This window comes from Vidua chalybeata, chromosome 14 (assembly GCF_026979565.1).
Source record: "Vidua chalybeata isolate OUT-0048 chromosome 14, bVidCha1 merged haplotype, whole genome shotgun sequence".
In the NCBI taxonomy this organism is placed as follows: Eukaryota; Metazoa; Chordata; class Aves; order Passeriformes; family Viduidae; genus Vidua; species Vidua chalybeata.
The window spans coordinates 7,142,440-7,169,634 of NC_071543.1; the positions used below are offsets into that span (position 1 = coordinate 7,142,440).

The window sequence follows — 27,195 nt, forward strand, 5'->3', positions numbered from 1 at the left end:
TTCTTTTTTTCCTGTTTGTTAGCAGTTGTGACTAACTACCCTAGGACAATAGATAGCTAAAGCACATCCCCATGTAGGGACAGTGAAGTCCTACCTGTTACAGAAATTTCTAACAATGAGTCCTGAATTATCTCCAAAACATCTTCAGTGCATACAGACTGCATAAATCTGATAAAAGCAGTGTTTGTTTACGCCTAACAAATTTTTGGGTAAATTGAGAATGTTTATTTTCTAAACACATTCCACCATAATTTTGAAATGATGGCTTTTTTCTTTACAAATAACGGTTTCAATATCCTCTGTTTCACAAGTGTTTGATCTAACCACAGTTGATGTTCAGCCATGGTAACACTCAGGATTTTTTTTCATGCCTGTTGATTTTCTGCCCTTCCCTCCACCCCCTGAGACAGATTGATTTGGAATCTATCCAAGTTCTCTCCGGAGTGATATCAAATTTGTTCTTTTCTCTCCACACCTGACCCATTCTGCCTTCCTTTAAATACTAAAACTAGCAAGGGCCCAGCCGTGATGGGAAAAACCCACAACTAAACAAGAAAATCTCTTTATATGTTATTCCTATACAGGAAAGGTAGCTAATGAGGAACAGTGTTTCAAACAAAGGGAAGTTGCCAGTCAGGTTTCTTTTTGTATCAGATTATATTTAAGAAATAGGGAAAAGTAAATGTAGGCATTTCTAGAACGGCTGCACCTACCTCTGCAGTACTCTGTGCCCATCCCTTTGTACCCCTTTACTCATGCAATAATAAAAACAACTCTTTTCCATATTCACACTTTAAAACACACTGCAGTTCAACCTGGTATTTCATGTAATAATCAAACCAATTCCCCTGCTAACAGCTGCACACACATTTGTGCGTCAGTTCTTTAAATACCCAACCTTTGGGAAATAGGCCCTGGGTTGGAGCAGGAGGCACTCAGCCTCAGCATACAATGAGTTTAAATGGAATAAGCTAATTTGTCACTGTTTTGTTATGATTGAATATATGTGTTTAGAATGAAATTTAATTTAAATCCAATTTGTAACATCTCTGTGGGTGGGACAAAGGGAAAAAAAAACCCCAAAGGATGTATTAACTGAACACTGTACTGTGAATGTAATGGGACTTCTGAGTTTGATGTTCAATTAAAAAGCCCTACATGTTCTTATTACTGTTTACAGGAGTGGGTTTGGGGGAGATTTATGTTATAAAAAACCCACTGTACAACCCTTTTTTTTTTGTCACCTACTCATGCAAAGTCTTTACCTGGTACAGTTAAGCCATCTGTTATTCTTGAACAAAAATTCAGTCACAGAGGTATCAAGAGATAAAAAGCACATTTTTATATAAACATTTGCCCGAGTTGCCATGTTGGTTTCTTTACTTGAGAAAATGAAGATGAATTAGTATCACTGGCTGTTGTGGTTTGATACGGAGCGGAAGAATCCAAGTGGAATAAACGAGCGTGAGCCTTGTGGGGGCTGATTAGTCACAGGCAGCAGCGCTGGCTGGCAGCGCTCCGCACCCGCGCCACGACCAGGACCGCGCCCGGCTCGGGCCGAGCCAAGCCGGGCATCCCCTGCTCCCACACCGCCTCCCCTGCCAGACAGGAGCTGGGAAACAGGATGAACAGTAGGAGGAGAAGCAGCGTCTTTCCTGCAGTTTGTTATCAAGTGCCTGACTCGGGGGTCAGAGTCTCTAGCTGGGGTCCCATCTGGTAGCAGTCAGGATTGCTTGGTGGGCTGCAGTGAAATGATACTCCTTCTATCAGTTATTTTTTCTCTCTTGTTTACATAAGAAAAATGCTGCAATTCTCATATTAAGCAGGATGCTTAAGAAGGTTCAGAACACGATCCTAAGCCAGGAATGATAAAGTTGGAGGAAGGGAGAGGTGGATGGGCAGACAGGTACTCACCGTTCTTTGTACAAAGGATAAACAGCTACAGTCAAAGGAATCTGAGTGCATTGACAATCATAAGTTCATATCACCTTTCCATTGCTTATTTAACCTTGAATATCAGTATTGAATATATCCTTTTATACAATCACTATTCATAGATACATAAATATATTCCTACAATAGATCCTGCAAAGACAGATTTATTTATTATAAACCCTTAATATACATACAAATAATTAAATACTTTCTTGCTTATATCATATGTTATTTCATTTGCATGGGATTTGCTTAATATTAAGTACAGACTTATTAGAAGCTCTCAAAACAGATAAATTCCTTATTGGGTAATTAATACTAATCTTGCAAACACATTAACAACACAGAGGCGGTAACAGCTATCTTAGGAGCTATTACAGTCTGTCTTGTAAATCCTGTCTTACTGTGTGGATTAGCTCATGTTCCTTTGGAGATGTGAGTGCTGATCCTGATGCCATGCATGGGGCTGGGTCTGTAGGGATCACTTCCCCTCCAGCTTTCAAGGGTTTTAAGCACAGCTCTAGCAGTACATTTGAAGTGTATGGGTGGGTGGGAGATGCATGAAAACCACACCTGCAATTTTTTTTAACTGCTTCAGAGCTTTTCATTTATATGTTGGGATTAGGAATAAGCAAATTAAGTCTTTAAATTTAGTATTTCAAAGATAATAGAAAAAAAAATAAGAAACCCCTTTTAAAAACTTCGTTTATTTAATAAAATCAACAAATAGTATTGTTCAAGATAGGTTTTGATGATGTTTTTTTAAGTCTCAGAAATCTCCAAGCATGATGTTTTTCATCAGATATAAACATGCTTTCAGGCTGTGACCTCCAGAAATTACTTCCATAAAGGGAGTGCTGACTGAAATGATTCTAACCATGACTTTACTGTACCAATTTGCAAAATAGAGATGGTGCAGTAAATGTGATGGTTTTATATACATTTACTCATGGCTTTTAAAATTACCTCTGTGGCTGGATAGTAGAACTATCCTGCTTTATATTCCATATGCATATTTATATTTGGCTGTCCACAAGAACTATATTATCCTATCTCTGGGTAGGAAGTGCATGGTATGTCCTGTCAGCATTGCCTACACTGGCTGTGCTACACCCTCACAGAGAAAGTCTTGTTACCTGCTGCCCATGCCTACATTAAACTTCCTGGAAATATAAGAGCAATTTTATGGATGCAAAGAAGAATGGTTTTGGTACAGTCCATGTTTACAATTCTAATTGTGATTATAATAAAGAAAACACATAGCTGACACACAAAAGGTACAGTGGTATTGATTGAAATTAAATGAGTTCTGTTCATGTTACAAAATTAACTCAAAAGTAACCTAGATCCACATTCAAAGGCATGTAAGAGCTGAAGTCGATGTGAATCCAGAACCACTTTCTGAGAGCTGAAGTATCAAATTACTTTAGGCATGGCAACAAATATTTATATTTACAGTCATGTTAGTCTGAAACTTGGCTTATCATGTATTTGCCCGGACAAGAAACACTCTTACATTGATTGACTGTATACAGCATCTCTGGCATTGTCTGTCTAAGGAATGAGCATTCAGTTTTCATCCTCTTTCCTCTTTATCTGCATTGTCAGATCAGTGTTTGTAGTGGCACAAAAGGGGATATGCTATGAATAGTCCAGCTTCCATTACACTGGTGCCCAGCAATGCAGGGGTGGATTTCTCTTCATCATGGGAGAGTCACTGTAATTGTCTCAAAGCTTCATTAGCTGTCAATGTCTCTGTGTCTAACATGTCAAAACCCAGAGACAATCTACTAATTTCTTGTTGAAAGCAGCCACAGTCTCTAGAGCTTGAAAAGATACACAAGCTCCTTCCTTTTATGCTAACACACCTGACAAGTACCAAATGCTCTCACCTCTGGATGAAATCTGAATTCAACAGATTTTGTGGGTGCTCAGAGCTCTCAAGTCGGTTTTTTAAAGACAGAGCCCACAGTGCTTCATCTGGGCTGGGGTTTGGGGGTTTCTTGGCATCCACCTGTGACTCTGCCACATGCATCCTGTTGACAGTGAGCAAGTCACTTAGTCCACATCCTCATTAGCTTCTTCATCTCAAAATGAAGCCCACAGATTTTGTATCTAATAGGTCCGTGGTGAATTCCTGAGTATTGGAAATGTGTTCAGGTTTTATGGTGATGGTTATTTTAACATAAAATGTCATCAATAATATTTGGATTCTTAAGATGTTCATATGAAATTGTTCATGTTTCATCTATCCTGACTCCACACCAGGCAACATTTAGGTCTTTCTCAGCCTTTAGTCTTGTTTCCCTGAGGTGGAAACTCAGAGCATGTGTTGCAACCCAACCATGATGTGTGGCATGTGTGGGTGCACCATGTGAGTGCACATCTGCCCTACATCTGTACAGTGAGATGCTGTGACAGGCAACGTAGTTTGTCTTCTCCTGACACCTGACTTTCTCAAGGAAGCTGGAGGCAGCTTAGCAGCTTTGTTATTCCCAGCCTAGTGGATCCGGAGCAGTCCTGGGGTACTTCTGAGAAGGCTGTGAGTTCTGCCTACATGGTTGCCTTCAGCAGCAACATGATAAGCAGCAGCTTGTAGCACTGTCACACCCTCCCACACTGGGGATGACTAGAATGTGCAGTTGTCTTCCTTGTTTCCTAATCTAGTACATGATTTTATTGCCCTTGGATCCTGCACTGATCCCAACAGGCATACAGATCTCACGCACTGTTACAAAGGAGGAAACCCTGACAAATGCTAAATGTCTAGAACTTATGCAGAGTTGCTGGTGACTCTTGATTCTCAGGATCACATCTGAGATGTATGATGTACACGTATGTTGTATGCAGTCTTTTACCCTTAAAGAAGAATTTTTATTTTGTATGAATGGCATTGGCCAGAGATATTGTCTAAGCACACAGATGTTATATAGCCTTTACTGTGATTGCTTTCTGCAGTTTTGGAGCTGTTAATTTTAGCTCTTCATTTTCACAGCAAGGCCTTTTGGCATCTTTGTGGAACAGGAGCAGGGTCCTGAATTAGCACACTCTGTGGTACTGACAGTGTATAACTGAAGGAAGGAAATAGCTCTCCTGGTATGTACTGTTACTGTAAGCACCATAGGGATATTTGTTGAGATTCATTGAGGAGTAGAGCCTGTAAGAAGCTGTGGTATACTGTAGCTTCCCAGCAGAAGGCAAGGGTATGGAGGCTTCAAGGAAAATAGACAACCTGTTTAATTCTCATAATGCTTATTGTCCTTTGCTTCCAGGATGAGCAAAGCAGTAAATGTTGAGCAAAGCAGTAAATATCAAGCAAAGGATGTTGATTTGTATGCACAGCAATTGTTGGAATAAAAATCAGTTCAAACCCCAGTGACTCTTGCCAGCCCTTGTTATGGCTAGAGAAATCTGAATTCACAGCAAGTAAATACAACTGAAAATTCAGGGTACCCATCAGATTGTAATGCAAACAGATCCTTCTCCTTTGCAGAATTGACTGGAAAGTTTTCACGGGAGGAGAGAGGCCTCAGGGGAGCAGGACCTGTGGAATTGTGTCGTGCAGGGAGCTGTTTCCCTAGCCCTGAGATGCTGATGGCATTTTATTTGTTGTTAAGTTACACAATAATCTATTGCAGAGAGAACAAAATGAGAACTCTGTATCAGGGTGTAGATGCCAGACATGCATTAATAAAACAATAAATGAAATTAATAATTTATATGTGGCTGGTTTTACTTTTTGGGTGGGTTGTTTTTGTCTTTTTTTTTTTTTTAACACTAGTAGAAGGATATTACCATTCAAACTGAACTGGAGTGAAATTACTTCTACTATAGATAAAACATATTCAGATGAGCAGCATGCGTTCCCCACAAAGCTAACTGCAATCCCAATTAACACTTCTCAAAACTGAAATTTTTTTCCCCTGCTTCCTAATGAGGTTTTTTCCTCCCTGCTGTCTTGATACAAAGCTTTATGCCGTATGAGTGTGTTCATATGGTGCTTGAGTGCGTTATCTGACCTTGATTGGTGTTTTGGGAGCCAGTTAAATAGATTACATAGAGGTTACCTTGACAACTGTCTTTGCTGATTTAGCAATGCAGTTCATTCTTGGGCACAAGACTCTCAGCAACTGTGGAATTCCACTGACTTCATATTAATCATTAACACAATGTTCTGGAGAGGCTCTGCCGAGCTAGCAATAAGGACTGTATTGAAATTATTTTTTAGTGGGTAAATGTTATAGACCAAGATACGTTTACAGGATGAAATGTTGTTCACAGTCATAAAATGAAAATATATGTTCCTGTTTATTTTTTTTCTCTCTTCTAGTTTCAACAATAATATTGGAATAATAAATCTCCTATCATGTCTGATGGGAAAAGATGGTCTTTTAAATGAAACTCTTTCCTTAACATTGATCTTACACCATACCTTCTTTTAGGTCTGTGCTGTAACCTCACAGGCATGACAGATAAATTCAGTGTGCAAAAGCTTATAAGCCTGGAATCTGATCTCTATTAACTTCAAGAAGATTGCTTCTGATTTACATTAGTCTTACATATTGGTCAAAACCTGGTGCTTTTCAAAAGATGTTGGTAGACAAGACAGGCGCTTTCTTCTTGAAAACTGTTGTCCAAAATTGTTTACAACAGCTTAAGCATTAAAGCTCTTGTGTGATCAGGGCTTTGGGCTTTTTCTTTAATATTTTTACTCTTAAATACCCAGCTCAACCAGAATTTTTCAAGAGGATGTCAAGATTCCAGGGCTGTATTTTATTGCAAGAGGCTGAAAACCTTGTGGAAATTAAACAAAGTTTTTTATTAATTAAATATGAAAATGAATAATGTAGTCAGAACAGGGGCCACACCATGGGTTTTCTTCTACTATGATATTCAGTGTATCTCATAATGTCTTGTCCATTGTCTCCATTTTCCATCTGCAGTGTTGTATGGCAAATCTAACTGTTTTTTTAGGTTGAAATTGCCTAATTGTGTCATGCAAAATGTCATGTACAAAGTCAGTGGAGAACAAATTGAGGACACATGGATTTCACATGCGGAGGGAGATTGTATGGGGCTTATGGGTAGATATATTGGGCTAAATATTTTGCTAGTGCTATCAGGTAATGAATTACTAAACTTTCCTTTTTTAACTGCCATCATTAGGTTTCAGAGTTAGTCCATTACAAATAAAAAAGTCATTTGTACTTCCTGGAGCAGTTGTTTGAAAACTCAGAAAGACAGAATTAATCGTGTTGTCTTCAAGTCCTGATAGTGAGTTACTGTTTGCCCAATTTGAGAAATATTTTTTTTCAACTGAAATTATACTGAAGAATAATTTCCACCAGATTTATTCTTCCATTCTTTGAGCAGTTTGTTGCTGGGTCAGTACCACAGGCATGAGCCATGTTTTTTGTTTGGGGTGAGGACAGTGCGCACATGGCTGAACCTGTGGCCACTGCAACTACTGAGGATTTTTCAAGGTGTTTTCTGCAGAGTACTAAATGCAATTGGAACTCTTCTCTCAAGTAGTGTCTGGGTGTGGTCTCATACTCTGTTTACAGCAAAGCTCCTTTCCCTCAGTTAAACACAGAGGACTCCACATAACCACACAAAGAGGCACTTCTAGCTAAAGAGCTTTCAAATTTTTTGGAGGCAGGTATCTACAGTCATTCATGAATGGCTTAGTGAGACATGATATTTGCCTTGATTTTGTGTTCCCAATGCTTCCTTGGCATGCTGACAGCATTGAGACAAACATCGGAGGCATAAATCAGTCAGAATAGCCAGTAGGAACTGGATTGTGTGGCTGAGTTACTGTACCCAAATAGGAGTGTTTCCTCGGCCCCTCCAGCACAGCTCTTCTGCATGCCCAACTTAGGACTTGTTAGCATAAAAATACACAGGTCTGCAGCTGGAGCCTAATATTGGATGTGCACCAAAGTACCTCTGATACAGTATACTGACATTTATTTTTTTGCTGGTGCAAGATCAGAATCAATCTGAAGCAGGCTGGTGGGGCTTCCTGGAAGCTATTCAGAAGAACACCCAAATCCTTCACTGCAAGAGTTAGTGGAATTGCTTACAGATTGGTTAAGGAAAGAAGAACTTTGTTACTAGAGATTTTCATCTGTCACCTTAAAAGACAGTGATTATTTCCAATACATGCTCTAGGGTGTTTCACAATTGGCAGAGCTGATTGTTTTGGAGGCCTGTAAACCTGCAAGAACTTTGGGGCTTCTAGTTTTAAGATACAGGGCATAGCTGATGGAGATTTCCTTGACAGTTTCTTTTTTTTTTCACATCTAATGGTTCAGCACAGAGGTGCCCCAGCTGCCAGCCACCTGATTATGTGGTGTTGGAGAATTGGTCCTCCTGGAGAAGGAGATGGAATAGCCAAAGGATAAATAGAGATAGGGTTGGTTTAGGGGTTCTTATCACAACTAGGAAAGTTCCTTTTATCAAATGAACCTAGAAGCATGAAACAATTTAACTTCTACATTTTGTACTAACAGAGTTTCCAACTATCTTTTGACTAATTTTAAAATACAAGAGTCAACAAAATTCTTATTTTAGAAAAAGATCTATTTCAGATTGCTTTTGGACCTATGTAATTTTTATACCCATGTACTCATTCCTGCAAGCTCTGACCTCGTGATCAGAATCCAACCCATTTGTCCCATCTGCCCTTCTGTCACTGCAGGAAATAAGGGAAAAATTTCTGTCTCTCATAGTAAATAGTTATTTCACTTGTTCATATGTGAATGTCCTGTGTAAACCCAGTGGCCCTATGTACTGATAATTGTCACATTTCAGCATTCATAGGAAAAAGGGGATTTCATAACTGTCAAATTTCCACTGGTAGGAATTTTAAGAAAACGTCATTTGATGCCAAGTATCTATGCATATCAAAGTTTAATAACTAATCAAGACAAACATCCCTGGTAACATCTGGGATATATTCATGCTTTAGCCATTTAACCAGTCTGGTCAGAAGTTTCAAATCTGTGTCTCTCTGGGCCTGAGAAAATATTTCTAAGATTATTAGATATAGTTTGAGGTCTATAGACCTGAGATTAATGGTTGTTTAAAGCCTTTAAATTTCTGCAGAAGAACAAAAACACAGAAACATTCACAGGCTCAGATAATGAAAGAGTCACTCATGGATTATCAGGAGGATATTTCAACAAGATACTGTAGAAACGTTGTTAAATTATGAATAGCAGCCACTGTGGTATATTCTCAGAAGATATGGTCAAAACTGTCAATACTGTAGTTATGCAAAGAGTTAAATAGGGCTTTCTCCAGGCTGATGAAGCAAATGGCTCTGGAACCTATTAATTCTTTTCCCAGAGAATACTCCTGTGGTATTGGTGCCCGGTGCCTGATGGGCTTTGTACTAGAACAAAAAGCATGTTTAGATGCTGATGCTGGAAGCTGCTCTAACTTATGCTTTGGGACTGTCTAGCAATTAGGTTGGGATTGGGGGATTTCAAAAGTCACCTTTGCACCTCCTGTTTTGAGCTGCAGTCTGCTTTTTTATCTTGTCTCACAGATCATACCGGGGGATGGGATTGGAGCAGTAATTTACTGTATTGCTTTTCCCTATACACCAATAAATTGAAAACATTTTGTATTTTTTACAGATTTACTCTTTTGAAATAACTCCAGAATTTAGGATTTATCCAATATTTGTCTGGGAGGAAAAAACCTTTGCAGACTTTTGTTGTTATATATGTTTTTCTGAAAGATCCTTCATGGAACAAGATAATTCCACCTGTGTGTCATCATTCAGTGTAAGGGTAAAGTTGTCAACAGACTGCAGGGAGATGAGCACTCTGATTTCCTTCATATTGAAGTAAGATATATGTGTGTTATTTCCTTACATGTCACCTGGAAGGTTTCCCCTGAGTATTGCCAAGTCATACAATTAACACGGCTGAATTCCCCACAAGAGTCTGCACTTCTGACTTTGTACCCACACTAAGACAGTGATACCAGCCCTGGACCAGCTTCATTGTTGACTAACACCAGGTACAGATAACTCGAAAACTTGTACATGTTTATGTACAACAAAGGCTTTACTAAAGCAAGACAGAGCACTAGCTTAGAATACAGAGTGATTTCTCCATCTTCACTTTAATTTTCCTTTTCTCAGAGGGAGGGGAAATGGGAAAAAACAACCTCTCAGGTCAAGGTTGAAGGCTTTGTAGTGCAGAACAACAAAGCTTGACTGTGATAATCTACAGAGCACCTGCCCTGAGGATAAACAAACAGTTCACATTTTTCTGCTTTCAAGTATGGTATGAGCAAAATAGCACAAGCAAACGATTCTTTTGAACCTTATAGGAAAGGAAAAATGGAAATCTTAAGAACAAACAAAGTATTTTATATCCTGTGCTGGATTTTGTAGTAGAAGCTACAGCATGCAAATCAAATTGATCAAAACCAACCGTGTCAGAAACCACATGATTGGATCTGAGACAAGAAGGTGTTCTCCCAGTTTTTACCAACTCATTCTTGAGCTTAATTTTGCCTTCCATGCCCTGTACCTTGCTGATGGCAGAAGCACACTGCTTGCCTTGTGAAACACACCTGAGTTTAGTCCCTTAAGCAGGGTGATTTTTCCAAAAATTTTCCCTAGTTGCTCTGCTTTAATATTCCTTCCATGTACTGCAGAACATTCCAGCACCTCTTATTCTTTATAGCCTGAATAATCACATTTTTAGACTCTGCCGTACTAAAGCCTTCTCCTAGCTAGTAGAATTTTCATAACTAACAACACCACATGCCTATCACATGGTCCATGCTGATCATCCCACGGACGTGCGTGCAGGTTTTTCCTCTCTCTTTTGCATTTCTGTTGTTCAAATATGGTGTTGATGAGACTCCAGGAGAAATTTTGCATGATCTCTTCTCTGTGCATGATACACTCTCCAGCCTTCGTGAAAATGGGATAATCCTTCAAGGGAAAAGTTTCCCTTTCAAGTCTTGGACTTTGGTCTCCTACCACAAACACTGAGCAAATGGGCTTCTGATAACTTTAATTTTATTTCAGATGACATTCCAAATTATACAGAAATACAAAATTACTGAGGAGAGCATTGACAGACTGCATAGGGAACCATTAACCAAGAGTACATGGTTAAGCAGAGATATTAAGCTGTGTGTAGCTGAAACACAGACTGGAAGGGAAACACAAACCTTAGGAATGAAAGGGAACACAAACCTTAGGAGCTCACATCAGGCTGAACTGAGTCCAACAAACAGACATGCAGAGGGTAGACTTTGTCCTGTTTAGGAGACTGTTTGACAGAGTCCCTTGGGAGGCAGTCCTGAGGGGGAGTCCAGGAGAGCTGGACACATTTTAAGAAGGAAAGTGTAAAAGCACAGGAGCAGGCTGTCCCCATGTATCAAAAGATTAGGCAGCTGCACAGGGAGATTTGGCTGTAACTCAGGAACAAAAGGAGAGTTTATGACTTTTGGAAGAAGGGGCACACAGAAGGAGGAGGGTCTCCTCCTCCTCAGGAAGACTACAGAAATGTCATGAGATTATGCAGGGAGAAAATTAGACAGGCCAATGCTTTGACACCGTTTCCCACAGCATTTCCCTGGAGAAACTGGATGCTCGTGCCTTGGATGGTGCACTGTTCACTGGGTAAAAACTGTCTGGATGGCCAGGCCCAGAGCATGGTGGGGAATGGAGTTACAGCCAGCTGGGGCTGTCACCAGTGGTGTGCACCATGGCTCAGTACTGGGGCCAGTTCTCTCATCACATCTTGATTAATGATCTGAACAAGGGGACTGAGGGCATCCTCAGATGTGGATGGCATCAAGCTGGGTGGGAGGAAGGGCCAAGGCAGTGACCGTCCCCTTGTACTGGGAACTGGTCGGGCCACATCTCAAATCCTGTGTTCAGTTTCGGGTCCCTCATGACTAGAAAGACATTGAGGGGCTGAAGTGTGTCCAGAGAAGGGAGCAGAGCTAAGGAAGAGTCTGGAGCACAGGTGTGATGAGAAGCAGGTGAGAGAGCTGTTTAGCCTGGAGAAAAGGAGGCTCAGGGGGAACCTTATCACTCTGTACGACTGCCTGAAAAGAGGTTGTAGTCAGGTGGGGGTCAGTCTCTTCTCTCAAGTAATAAGCAATAGGACAAGAGGAATTTGCCTCAAGTTATGCCAGAGGAGCTTTAGATTTGAGATTAGGAAAAATTCCTTCACTGAAAGGGTTGTCAAGCACTGGAACAGGCTGCCCAGAAAAGTGGTTGAGTTACTGTCCCTGAAGGCATTTAGAAGATGTGTAGATGGCACTTAGGGTCATGGTTGAGTAGTAGACTTGTCAGTGTTGGGTTAACTGTTAGACTTGGTGATATTAGAGGTCTTTTCCATAACAAAAGATTCTATAGTTCTAGGCTTGCTGTTGTCCTGAAAGTTGTTACTGACTACAGCCAGGCTCCATCTTGATCCCACTGGAAATCCCTAACAAAATCCCTATTTATTTCAATTGCTGAACAATCCTGGGAACTGATGCTTTATCCAGGTCTTAGAAAATTAAGAGCCAGTGCAGTTAAGGGATAAAGGGTTTTTACTTCAGTATTTTAATAAAGATCTTTATGGTGCACCACTTTGCCAAGGTGGGATGAACCGCAATATACACACACAATAAGTCACCTATACAATTTATAGACCTTACAAATTAGCAGATCTAACAAGGGTGCCTCAATGGGAGGCCTGGATGAATGGTGTGATATTCCCCCATCCATGGAATTCCCCCCTGAATGGGCCAAATTTCCAGTTTACAGGCTATGTTCTAGAGATGACCTTGGTTTCCCAAGATAGTGTAGGGTTTTCTGGCCTCCTACTACGAGTTAGGATGTTTGGTCTCCTGGCCTAACAGAATACTAGGGCTATGCTAAGTTATCAGACTTAAGGAATTACAAGTATGCATGCTAAGAATACTGAGGATACATAAAAGTTATATAAAGGTATATAAAAGAAAAGGCAAAAAATCATCTTGGCATCAGAATAATAGAAACATTTATATGCAAAGAAAATGTATGTGTGTGTTTATGATTCTCCTCTGGGTTCTATTTTCTGTAGAATCAAAGTCTTAGTTCCCATTTCATGATGAATCTAAGTCTTCACTTCTGTTAGCACCACAGAGAAATCTCTGACAAGACAGATGTCTGCAGCCACCAGAAGCCTTAAATTGAACACCTAAAAATAGAAAGCTGCAGAATTTATAAATATTTTTGCAAATCAACCTTTTATAACTACCCTCCTTTTGTAGCAGTGGTAGTTAGCATTGAAATCCAAGTATATTTCAGCAAAAGGGAAAGCTGACCAAGCAGCCCAAGAAATTCTGCAGAGTTCTGCAAATTGCAGGAGGCCCAGAGAAGGAAATCACTGCACGCCAATTTTTCCCACTGATTTCTATTGTCTCTACTTATCATATGTAACACTAGGAATGCAGTGTGCAGCACTCTTATCTTCTCCTCAGTTCTTATGTAGCTAATAGCCTGAATATGTTTTATGACTTTGTATTCTCATTCAAAATGATTTACTCTTCAGTTAGAAAATATGATGTGCCCTTTATTCTCTTTGTTCACAAATTAGTTTGGAGAAGGATCGACCGGTAGTGTAGAAAGCTGGTATTGGATCTGCTAAGATCTCTTCCTGTTCAGATTTGCTTTCTGTGGCTGGAGGCTACTCTTGATAGTTATTTGGAATGAAATTTTGTTCATCCCCTTAACAAAGAGATAGTTGGTTCCATTCAGTACTTCCATGAACTTCAGACAGTGTTTATATAGTGTGTATTCAAAACACGCCAGCTATTTCTTACCATCATGTAGTTTCTCTGACCATGAGCTGGGCTTCTCTTTTATCAGAGGGCTTCTGTTTACCTGACATCTCTTTTTGTTCTCTTGTATCTTTCTCTGTGCAATCATTTCTTACACTGCCTGAGCAAATATGATTATGAAGAGGAAGAAGTGCAGAATTTGCCTGCAATGGTGTCTTCAGCTTTTCTTCTGAAGACTTGCTCCTGTACCCTGTCTCACACCTGAGGTTGATACTCCCTTCTCCACTTCCCTGGCTCCAACATGTGGACATTGCTGGAGCCCATGAGCAAAATCACTGTTGATGATTTCCATTTGCATCTCATGTCTCAGTGTACCTCCTCAATGGGACTTCTCTCCTCTCTTGTGCATCCATAACCCATTTTTTCCTGGTTTCACATTGCTAGTGGAGCAATCTGTGCCAGGTAGGAACAAATTCAGGAGATTCTTTAAAGTAGAAAGTTACTCAATCCAAGAAATTTCACCTTCCAGGAGAGACCTTTGCTGATGAATAGATCTCTTAAAATTGGTCTATACTTCCAAGACTTTGCCAGGAAAGTCAAACCAGTAAAAGCTTCTTGATAAGGATTGAGTACTGTGTATAAAAACAGCCTGTACTGCTAACCAGACTTCTCTAATTATATAAATCATCCTGCAGAAGATTTCTTTTGCTGCTATAAATTGTGCTATAAATCAGGTGATTTCCTTTCTAAGCTAATTTGGCAAAATGCTGCCTATGCAATGTTTTGTAGGCTAAAAGGACTCCTTATGGAGGATTTTTTGGACCAGGTGAATTTTTCTATTGGCCTGATATGAATATCTATGAAAATCTAACTTGGGTCATAGCAAAGCCTTTGGCGTAGCTGCAGGAGTGGAAACACAAGAGAAGGAAAGCAAGAGACACTTCTATTGCAGCCAAAAAGCCCCTGAAAGATCTCAGTATGCCCAGTCCCAATACTTAGCTAAGTAACTGAGTATATCCACTGTCACCAGAGGATGTGAGCATTGACAGTACGTGTCCTTCCTCTGCTGGGTGTTGAAGTCATCATGGACAAGACATATTAGGTATTTTCTTATGCTTATGCAGGCTGTTGAAAATGCTGGACCAGATGCACAGCTCCTTTAGATTAATACCAGTGCACCTCTTTACACCAGCTGACAGCCTAGCCCATAATGCACTAAATGCTATGTATTATGTTATTTTGTTTTCTAGAGTGACAATGGAAATGACAGTGATACACAGGTCAATTCAATCCTGCTGACATAGCCTTAAGGGGCTTTATGTTTGGGGGTTTTTTTCCCCTCTCCCAAGAGAATGTCCTTTACAGTTTTATATTTGGTAAAGTTTATTAAATAAGCTGAGCATATTAGCCATCTCATAAGCTTGTTATTTTTTATATATCTTTATTTCTTTAGCTTTATTAATCATCATGGTACTTGAAGTTGCTAACATGAAAAACGCACTGTAAGAATAAACAGTCATTATTATAAAAGTGCTTTCGTAAAATGATATGTAGGATTAAATCCTTATAAAAGCAGCATTATTGGTCATGATTATCATTATTATTACATATTAATTAATCGTAACAAGATAGCGCAGCTTTCAGAATTATCTTTACCAAAATCAGTTAAATACAAAGGTTTCAAATTGCAATAGATTTCGTGGTTTAGAACATGGTACTGGAATTATAGATAATATTTATTCAGTTCAGTACATGCAAAGAGCTGATGATGTGCTCAGTGCTGTGTACAGCAGAATTTGCTGTCTGAAACATATACTTTAAGAAAGGTAAATGATATAGTTGCATTAGAGTAGGGTTTTTGGTTTTTTTTTCTGAAATCCAGGAGTTCAGTGTTGCTTATGGCTCTGCTACTTCCTGTGTCTGTTAAATTTCAGGCTTTGTCATTTATTTAATCTTTCTCTGACTCAGTGTATTGATGTGCATAAAGAACATTCCATAAATTAATCTGTGTACAGCATTTTGAATTAGAGGTACCACATAAGAGTGGAGCATTTTTTCCCATACCTGAGAAGAAGCTGCAGCTGACATGGATTGCCATGTCTGTAAACTCTTCATAGAGTGGTTCCTGTTTGGTTAATGTAACTGTGAGCTGATGTGATGGGCAAATTGTGTACAGCACACTTCCCTCTTTTTCTTTTATCTGAAGTGATGCTATTACTCCTGCCCTTTGATGGAGTAACCTAGCCAAGCTTCAAGAGACATGGGATAAGAAAAGACTGACAAATAAAATATTATTACGGCAGGTGTCGTGAGATGGTACTGTTATATAAAGTCTTCCAAGCTTATTTTTTCCCCCAACTTATTATGTGAGCAAACATTCAGTCTTGGGAAGACACAATGTGTTTGTAAATTTTCTTTTTCAAGGTCTTGGATAAAGTAAAATAATTAATTTTGTTGCCTCAGCCTGTGGATGGAGTTGTTCTGGAAATACATACTCTCCAACAGACAGGCATTAGTACTTTGCCAAATTCCTGGGCAGAACCATTGCCCTGCTGCTGCCATCTTTTTTCCAGGTCTAATTTTGCTTGTTGCCTTCTCTCTTTATGTCATGCCTCAAATTTAGCATCCCAGGCTTTTAAGGGGCAAGAGTTTGTGTGAGATACAGAAATCCAACTTAGGCACCGATTCTGCCTGCAAAGCTGGACCGGGTGGGGAAGTTTAAAGTGACAGTCCCAGGAGCCAGCATTGTTGAAAGGGAAACTAGTGGGTGAGACAGGAGCAGATTTCCCAGGGAAGGACAGCTCTCTGGCTTCTGAGTGCATAGGTGTCATCTGGGATTCTGAAATTTCTCTTGAAGGCTGGTACACAAAGGAAGCTAACACTTCTCTACAAACAGAGTGAGGAAGAAATAATTATTTTTTTTTTCTGCTAACTGGACATCTTCTGGGAAATGGAAAGCTAAATGTCTGCTAAATCTGGCATATAGAATTAAATTTAGTTCTCAGAAGGGCTCTGCCCACCAGGATTTTTGAGTGCTGTGGGCTCTCTTAGCCTCTTCCAGTGTCACTGCTACAATTTGTGTTTTATGCAGTGAAATACTAGTGGTTGAATTACTTGATGAGATGTTCCAACTTTGTCACTTGCCATGTGAGTGATACAACCATTGTTTTGTAGGATATTCCTGTCATAGCCTTTTCTGAATGTTTTGGAAGAGCCTGACACTTTTAAGAGATGGAAGAGATCTGGGTTGAGGTCCCCATCCAGGAGAGTAACAGTGGGGTTTAAAATGTGGATCACCCAGGCCACAGGCACGTACCCCAGCTCCTACAATGTAGGGTTTAGTACATGTTTAAAGGTATTGACTAAACTGGTCCCTGCTGGTTAGTAAATAGTCTGTGGTGCTGAGTAACCTGGTCTAGATTCTTGCCTTTAATGTGCCACAGGGGGCTTAACATATTTTGGACATAATGGCTCTTCCTTTAAAAGCACCAAACTCCTCTTGCACTCAGTGTCATTTTGGGGTATGCAAGGAATGCACGAGCAGGCTGCTGAGAGCAGCAGCCAGTCATTTGAGCAGTCTGAACTTTTTGCTTGGCTGCCCTATTTAAAATGGGTACCAGTGGAGCAATAGATTGGCATCTGATGTTAGTTAGGAAAAAAACCCTACACACTTAAGTGAAACAGTAGCAAAGTGATTTTTTTGTAAATCTCTGGAATTAATAATTACAGCTATTTGAGAAGAAAAACAGTATCATTCATACTGAAATATATTCTATTCCTTCCCACAGGGGAAGCCTGTGTAGGTGTGGAGCTGCAGTCTGGGAAATTAAAAAATGCAAATTAAAAAATGCAAATGTAAAAGAGAGGCATTGCATGCTGCAGTGCTCTAAGGGTTTTCTTGAATAGCAGCAAATTAAAGGAATGCTATGTAATCAAAGTTTATATCAAGCCTATGAAAGAAAAGCAGCATTATCTCTAAATACAGTGATAGTACTCTGCTCCTGATCCTTTATATTGTGTACATATTACCAGTAAATTACAAAGCTACTGTATTATGGGTTTCAACAAGTCCTTGAAGAAAATGCACATTACCCTTTTATATGCCACTTTATTCTGTTGTATTAAAACATGATGATTAGGAAGGAAAAAGTAGTTGGGCTACTTATTTTTTTCAGCTCAGTTCATTCAGGTTTCTCCACTCCATTTCCCAGTACCAACAAGGGCTTCCCAACTTGAGCTTTTTGCTGCCAGTGGTAATACAGGTCAATCAGATAAACTGCACTGATTGTATAGAAGTTTAGATAGTAGATTGTTCTGTCTTGCACATCCCCTCTCAATTTATCCATATATAACACTGTCCACCTGCTTTTTTCAGTTTCACATGAACTTAATTTGTGGTCTGTTTGCAACATTTCCCACAAAAGGCCGACACAGCCCATGTAGGGAATAAATGCACATGCAAATATTATCTGTTCAGTGTTTCAATATAAGCACAGTGCAGTGAAAAGGAAGGTAAGCAACCTGGCCACTTAGGAACTTCCCAGCACAGGGGTACAGAATGGCAATATCCAAATGGATTAACAGCACAGAGAGTGGGCAATGTGGCTGAGGAAAAGGAGAGAGAATCAGGCAAATGGTGCATCCTAGCAACATTCAGGTAACCTGTGGTCTCCAAGGCAATATGTAACTAGTTTTGAGAGGGATGAGATCATTGCCAACTAACATGAAAAATAAGCTGTGATGGAAACTCATATTTATTTGATTGGTAATTACAATCACTTTTTTCAGCAGAACTCAGGATATGTTGGGCATGACTAAAAACAGAGGCCCAGCCATAAACTACATAGCTGGGAGTTTCACCAAAGGTAAGAAAACTCTTTTTATGTTTTGCTTCCTTTTATGTTTTGCTTGTTAGGAAGTTCTTCCTTTGAAAGAACTTGTATTGCTTTATGCTGTGATGATTGCACAAGTTTTATTATTTTTTTGTGATTCTTGGTCAGAAAACTCGCTGGAGCCAGTGGTTTGCCCGTGACAGTCTCTGGGCTCCTGTAGAGATTGTGGAGAGTGGAAAGAGGGTGGAAAATAAAGGGTGGAAAGGATTATGGAGGGTGGAAAGTAAAATAGAAATGGAAGAGTCTTCTTTCCTCAAATGTTACAGGGGAAGTTTGCAACCACAGCAAGGTGCAAAGCCTGGAAGCTGTGGAAAGTAGAGCAGATTTGTCTAAAAGCAACATTGGCTTTACACAAATGCTTGTGACCAGAGAATTCAGATTCTTTTGGCTGAAAATGTGCCTGCAGTCTGAGCTGTACACAGAATGCAGCTCTGGATTTGTCAGATTGAGCAAACGAAGACTTCAGCAGAATCTCTAGGTACTTGAAGAAACTAGGCCAAGAACAGCAAGGTAGATAGCTGCTGAATAAAATATTTTTGAGATCCTGATTTTAATTAAAATAAAGCGTAACTACTCCATTGTGGCACCACTACAGTTTACAATTCTTTCTTCATTTATTTAATGAATCAAAGCAGATAAATCAGTGCTTGCAAATAGTGCTTGCAAAGTCTCCTAGATTAAGAGACAAAACTCACATAACCTTCACCAAATACATTAATAAAGCCAGAATTAGCAAAATACTCCAAATACCTCTATAGATGAAAAATACTAAAGGGATTTGAAAACTGCTCTTAACAATAGCTGTAAAAAGCATATTTTTAAATTTAATACTGTAATATAGGATATGCTGTTTACTGTTCATACTCATTAGAACGAGGGTATTTGAATAAGATTTCATGCAACGGCAAAAAGGTGGCATTTTCAGAGCTGTTATGACCATGCGATGTGGTGAGGTGAGCAAAGATTCCTTCAGGGCATCTTCTTGAGGTACTTCTTATATTTCAACGACTTTCCCTTTCTCTTGGTCTGTCAAAGAGGGAATTAAACCAGAACTGCATTGGCAGTGCAAAACACTCACTGGTAGACTGTGAAAGTCACTTATGATGTGACCTTTACTAGCTCAGGAGATGAACTTCTCCAATCCCAACCGATTACTGCAAAGGACAGTCATCATCACTGTTTCTTTACTCACTTACTGGATCTTGACAGACATTTGTAACTAGTCTAGCTCTGCTCCCAAAGGGGCAGTTTATTACAAAAGTATTTAAGTGTTTCCATGATTAGCATTCCAAATTCTTCATGGCACCACATATGAAACACAGCTCTACCTCTCCTTTGACATTTTAGTCCTAAATTGAGATGGCCACTCAAATTTTACATTCTCTGCAGTGTGCATTTAGCAGCCCTGAACCTTTTCCAAATAGTCTGGCTTTAGCTGCTTAGGAGAATCCATTACTCTCAAATTCAAATACCGTCATAAAAGCTGCTGTAACATCAGGGGTCCTCAAAAGGTCTTTGCCCAATTCACCTAACATTATCAAAGTGCTTGTAACTGGACATTTATGTTACATTCCTTATTTTAGTCTATTTTTAATGTAACTAGCATTGAGAAAAGATGGTGAATTTCTCAAGGTCTTAAAAAAAATCTAATACATCTTTTACTATGGGGTCTTTTATTCTTTGCACTCATCCCTTATTCATGACAGCTAGAGTCAAGTTCTGCTGCCAGTAGTTACTGGTTTTATCAGTATTAGCTGTTCTGGAGCCTCTGAAATGGCTAAAGAAGTTACTGAAGTCATTATCATTTCTATGGCAAAACAAGCCGAGTTGTCAGGCTCGTCCTGTTCAAACCAACTAAATCATACCTTCCTGCCCTGACATCACTGGAATTGCCCATCTGTTTCCTGTATTTTAGTGCCTTGTTGATTTGAGAAGTGTCTCTCTCATGTTTCTAACTAAAAGTGATGTGCTGAAGCACATCTGCAGGCATTGAAGCAAGCTTGCAGCACCTATTCAGTGAATGGATTGAAGGACTTTTGCCTCTAAAGCTATTAATCTTGTACCTTCCAAGCAGAGAAATCAATAACATTTTGGAAAGTCAAATTGTTCATAACGGAACTGTGGGTGGTGTCAGTGCAGAAAAAGCTCATAGTTAGTGGAAAATACAGAGGAATATATGTATTTATTTGATATTGGGTGGTGTGTATCAGAAACACAGAAAATACCTCTAGCAAGGAAATTTTTGTAAAAGCCTTGTTGGCCAAAGAAGGGGAAAACATCTAAAACCAGAAGAAGCAGGGCTGTAAGAAGTAATAATCAAATGCACATAGTAACTAGAGCTGGACTACAGTGCATAACCTTTTCCTTCAAATGTGGATTGAAATCTTTCCAAATATCAATTAATCCCTAATCTACCATGCATTTCCTAGTTGCTTCCTGTGCATTATTAATGGACTGGTCACCCTGAGATGAAGGTAGGAAGTAAAAGCAATTAAATTCCTCTCCCACCCCTGCAGATACAATTGACCTAGAGGATTCAGCTACACGTAAAAATTAAAAAGCTCCAGAAAAGAATAAGCATGGCCTTCTTGCCTGAGCCAGACTGTATAGTATAAAAAGCTGCATGCAAGAGCAACAGCAAGCTCTCTTTATATAAAATAGCAAATTCTATGATTCAGGGCTGATCAAGGCCAAAAAGCAGATGCCCAGTCTCTGCTGGTTTTTCGTGGTGGTGTCCTGTAGCTGGATGAAAACTTTAAACCAGGATTCCAGACACTGATTCTTTTCTCAGTGTAGAAAAAAAAAGCCCATCTGTCTCCTGGGAAGTATTGATTCCATTTGAATTCAAAGAAGCAATTTTAACTTCATGCTTTGTGGAGGGTGATGGCCACAGAGTTCAGGAAGGCTTCTGACTATGAAATACAGTTAACTCTGGCCTGAGAGGGATACAGTCATCCTAGCCTGCAATTCCCAAACAGATCAGTCAGCAGTGGTAACAAGGAGAGCTCTGTGGCTGCTGTTTGCACTCTAACGTTAAAGGTTTGTGTTTGTTTCCACAGTGTTGGAACGCTGAGGTGAAAGTCTATCCCTTTTGCTCTGTTCAGCATCACTGGAGATAACATACTAGGCTAAAATAGGTGTATTTCCAAATCACCCCAATTGTCCTTCTGTTCAGGAAAAAAGTCTCCTAGCTCAGCCAAGATTATGTGACCAAATTCGGGGTGTATGAAGAACTGCCTGGTAAGGGAAGAAGGAGGAAAACATGGACAGTGCCAAGACAGGGAAGAAAGGGTCATGTGGTTGTATTAATGCACAGGTCACTCTGAATGTCTGTGAGTGAGATCCTTGGCTGTACCCACCCTGTGTGTCACTCCACATTCCTCACTGTTCCCTCTCTGGAGACAGCCAGCAGATGCTGCCATTAAGATATGCAGGGCGTGAACCAAATCTGGCTCTCCTTGCCATGCAATCCTGATGCAGCCAAGAGAGCCCAGCAACAGAAACCAGGGTGGGCTCGTGCTGAAAGGGTGACTTGGGCTGGCAGAGGAGCCCAGCTGAGGATGACTGGAATGAGAAACAGGAGGTGTTCATTTTGCACTGTGATGAAGAGCAGCTTTGGAAACAGGGGGTGCAGAAAGGTGGGCTGTTGGCTGAGACTGAAGTGCCCATAAAACAACAGGCAGGATGCAAATTGGTATTGTCATAAAATACTCTAACAAAATGATATCAGATATTAAAATCTCTGCTTACATGCCAGCAAGAACTGAGTAAAGCCACAGAACACAAGCTTGATTCTGTGCCTTTTAATAAGACTATTGTACCCATTCTTCATAACAACATAAATTAAGGAGTGACCATCTACTTCGATTTTGAATTTCCATGTTTGTCAAAATGAGTTTCTAAAATGGTTTTTTTCGCTCTTTTTCTTTTAAAAAGACAAAATATATGGAGATCACAGTATATTTTAATCACTTGTCAAAATCCCTTTTTAAAAATCAAAGCCATTGAATGTTCAAGAATCCTTTTTATGCATATAAATTACTGTGTTTTAGTCTTCTATGATTTTAAACTGATTTTATTAATATTAGCAAAAATGCTGTCACAGGCAGACTAAACTCTTGTGTCTTAACTCAAATCCCAGCTAATTATGGCTCAGCTGTAAAGTTAAAAACCCTTGAAAAACAAGGTTTATAAGAGAAGTATTGACACAGTCTTAACTATAGCCATGTGAATGGAGCCACTGTAATATTGTTTGGAAATAGTGTTCTAAAAGGGAATCTTTTATGAAAAGAGATGCCAGCTGTTCACTTTGGAAACATTTATTTCATTGGCTTGTGATAAAATTGGCTGTGAAAGATATTATTCTGAAACACAGAAACTTCTTAATTTCATTATGACCTGAAGTCACTGAGAAAGACATGATGCCTAAGAGCAGTGAAAAATGATTGCCACTGTTGGTTTTTCTTATATTGCTTTTCAACAAATATACACATTTTCTTAGAATAATTCATGCTGGACAGGTCCTCAGAAGGTAATCAAATAACTCCTGCTAAGAGCAGAAGAAAATAACAATATAATATTTTTATTTCATTTTTTGCAACAAATATTTTCTTTTTATTAAAAAAAGAAATCCACTTGCTTTGCTTTGAGGGAGCAGAAGTCTACAGGCATGGCCAGGACCCTCTGCCAACCCCATCCATGCTCCACAGTCCAGGATTGCATAGGAATAGGTGGATAGGTTGCTCTAACCACAAGAGCCCAAAACCCAAAGAGATAAGTAAGGAAAAAAAAATTAAAGAAATAGAGAGGAATGTGTCCTGTTGACTGGCTGATGATCTGCCACGTGGATTGTGAGTCAAAAAGTTGCTGGGTCTGGGAGCGAGATCCAGCATCTGGGAGTTGGCAGGGGAGATGCCACAGCTGAAAATGCTGCTCCACTGATACCTTTCTGCAGAGAACCTAACAGGAAGTAGCTGTCTACCCTAATGATAAGATCTGGCATGAGTCTCCTGTACATCACGTGGAGCTCGTTCACCTCACAGGAGAGGTATGGAGTAGTATATCTCTGTATGTGCCCAGGTACACCTGGCTATGCAGTCCTGAAACTATATCGTACACATCCTGTCTTACATATCTCATATTCTAGCATATTTTAATGGTGCAAAAACTCTTGGAAATGCAGAGGAGGAAAGAATTTCTCTTTCCTTGAGTTATTTTTCTGTAATGTCCATGCAGTGTTAAGACCCAGATCTGTGTGTGTTCATTCCTTATTGCTACATCTCTTTGTCCTTGAAGAGTGCTGATGAACTTCTTGTACTGACCAGTGTCTGCTGCTATTATTGACTGCAGTCTTCATCCTCTGCCATGTCATTGAACTTCCATCACCATTGGCTTCATTAGCAATTATTGTTTTGGTGAAAAAAATCCTATACTACATATTACAGGATGACCTGGGGCCATTATGGAACTGAACATTCCCATAAGGATAATCTAGCCACAATATATCAAAGTGCTGAGAAAATATCCTTTGTCTCAGGTCATGTAACCAATGTGGCTGTTAAATGTTTTAAAAGCAGTTATATAACTGGCATTTAAAATGTTTTATTGAAAACCCTTAATGCTACTGTAACTAAAATGACCTTTAGTGGAGTAACACACATCACATCTTAAAATAGGATTTGATTAAAAATATCAAATGTTATAATGTGCTCATGGCTCTACATGTACCATCCTGTCATACCAAGCACAGAGGCAGATGTACTTGCTTTGGCTCTTCAATATTTTCAGCTTAAATTTATAATCTAGTTACTTTACAAGGAATGATTATTATAAGCTTTTAAACATTCCTTGCAGTATCTGACATATGAGCACTTTATTATTGATATTTTTTTATGAACAGGTGGTATGTTTTAAGGCAGGTGTTCCCAAACAGAGAGCATTTGATCTAGGGAGAGTTAGCTGATCAGAGGCTTCTCACTGGCTTCTCTTCTCTTTCCATGCTATGATTAGATCTTTCTGAGAAACAAAAAATGCATCCATTAATCTGTACTGTCATAGAAGAAACCACAAAACTGCAAAAAGGAGAAAGGTGATTTTACATGGTAATGCAAAGCAAGACATCCATGATTTTTTTTTCTTCTCTTAAAAGATTGCCCTTACTAAAAGCAATTTCAAAAGCCCTATAGAGAAACGTACACTTGAAAAAATATTAAATGTCGTGTTACAAGTCATATACTGCTGATGTCTGGAGTTTTGAACATAAAACCATCTGAATAGTAAGAGTGGAAATGTTTTTGAACTCAAGATAACAAAGCTAGAAGTAGAACAGATACACAAGTGGAGGAAAAAAACCCCAAACAAAACAGATTCCCTGAATGACTACTGAAATGAGAGATACTTTTTAAAAATGGAGAAATGCTCTTGCTGAGACTATCTAGCCCACTGAGAAACACAATTCTTTTTTTCACTTTCAAGTACTCTGAAGAGGGCTAGGTGGAAAAAAAAAAAACTTACTCCAACAGATGAGTGCAAAAGATCATTTTATCTTTCTATTTACTTTCCTGTCTAGTAGCTTTTTCCCTACAACCTCACAAGCACCACTCATTCCAAACAGATTATCCTCACTATTTTACAGGTAAGAACTTGAGTCATAAAGGAGTAAAGCAGTATCTGAGATCACCAAGAAGGCCTGTGAGAGCTAGAAATCAAGAGCTGAACAGAGTCTGTAACATGTGCTTTCATCACATAAATATTCTTGCCACCCCGAATTTCACTCCCAGTGCCTATGCAAATATCTCACTCACATTAAACTGAGATGTGCAGAATGGGCAAGACTTGTTGTATATGGGAGTGGGATTCAGGAACCCAGAGGATGAATTTGTTACCAAGCATTCATAAGCAAGTGTTCATAAGCAAATTGAACAAATATGTGGCCAAAACAGCCATACAGCTTTGAAAAATACACACAGAAATACTGGGGGAAAGTTTATCAGAAGTGTTAAAGAAATAAGGGACAGCAATGAAATTTAAAGTTAATAAAATGGACTTGGTAACTTCCCCATATCTGTTCATGCTTTCAGAAAGTCACCTCTAACCCCATGAATTTAAAAGGTACAGCCACAAGCTTTTAAATACCTTGGTGCAATTCTAATAATTGAACAGTTAAAACAGTAATTTGGCAACAGCTGTGGCAAATAAGGGAGGGTCCTGCAAGGACACAAAGCTTTTGAGGCTTCCTGGGTGCTGCTGGGAAAGAGGTGAGAGGAAAGGCTGAATAAGAAGGAGCACTGGGGGGCTGAAAGCAATCCAGAGCACTGGAGGAGCCTGGAACTACAATGAGGAGAGATGGGAGCATGAGATGAGTAAGAAATCCCAGCTGAACAAGTGTTGTACTGACAGAGCTTGAGAAATTATATTTCAGGTATGAAATTTGTTTCTTTGTGGCTGGTATTTTTGACTGTGAAACTCTGGAAGTTGGCTGGGTGAGACAGAATTGGTGCTATTGTTGTCAGAGATGCTGTACAAAGAATGGGGTTGATTTCTGGAGCCATGAGAGGGAGGTGCCTTAGGAGAGTATTTTTGAGTTAAAGAAAGTCAAGAATCCTGTTAAATGTGTTTAAACAAAAGCACAGAGATGGCTCTAATGTTGTTAGCAATTGCACAAAACCCCTGAAAGTTGAAACTAGCCAAGTGCTGGAAAGAGGGAAGTTTGAGGGCGTTGAAAATAACTCCAGTTGTGAGGATCATACTGAACAGTCAGATCAGCATTTGTGCTCAGTCAGCCCAGGACTTGTCTGCCAGACAGTTTGATTTTTGCAGAGGGAGAACAATGGAATCGTGCATGCAAAAAATGCTATTTTATGGAGAGGATTGTTTCTTGACCAAAAGGAAAAAGGGAATATAGGCTAAACTGATGATTAAAACTTTAAAATGTGATCAAGAAAAATAGGAAGAAACAGAGAAATGGAACAAGCATAAACAATAATAAATAACTCCAAAGGCACCGGATAAAGTAGGCATAATGGTAGTGGCAGCTCCTGTGTGCTGTGGGCCACGGTGGAGATATTACTGAGCTTGTAGTGTGTTACTTATTTTGGTACATTTGCAATAATAAATGAGTAGAAACAGCAAAAATGTTCTAAGAAATGTCATGATGGAGTTGGGAAATCAGTAGGTTTTTTATGGAATTTCTTCTAAAAAGGAAACATGAAATAACCCTGAGAACAGTAAATCCCAGTAAATGTTTATACACTAAACTTCACTCTGATGAGCAGCTCAGACCCCCTCTGCTACAGGGCCCTGGAGCAGAGCTGGCAATTAATCTCCAATAGCTTGGGTGGGAGCAGTTCACAGCTCAAGGGGCTCTGTGGATTATAAATCTGGCAAGCAAAATGGGAACTTGGAGAACTGGTAATGAGGGAAGTGCCAATAGTTAAAGCTATAATCACCAGAACTGCAGGGCAGATAGTCGACACCTATATGGCAATTTTCAATTCAATAACTAAAGCTAACGGAGTTGCCTAACAACACCACTGAGCTGCGATTACAACTGGCAGCATTATGTAACTGTGAC

The 27,195-nt window shown here is 39.5% G+C and overlaps 1 protein-coding gene across 2 annotated transcripts in view; it reads left to right on the plus strand.

Annotated features, from left to right (window-relative positions):
- MAMLD1 (mastermind like domain containing 1) overlaps positions 1-27,195 on the plus strand; it is a 251,549-nt gene that overhangs the window by 105,747 nt on the left and 118,607 nt on the right. The window contains exons 4-5 of one of the 2 annotated variants that reach the window (XR_008433461.1): positions 18,520-18,596; positions 18,890-19,165. The gene's annotated coding sequence lies outside the window, so the exon portion shown is untranslated. Of the gene's footprint in view, positions 1-18,519; positions 18,597-18,889; positions 19,166-27,195 lie in introns of those variants that run through there. The other variant, XR_008433462.1, reaches the window with a different exon arrangement.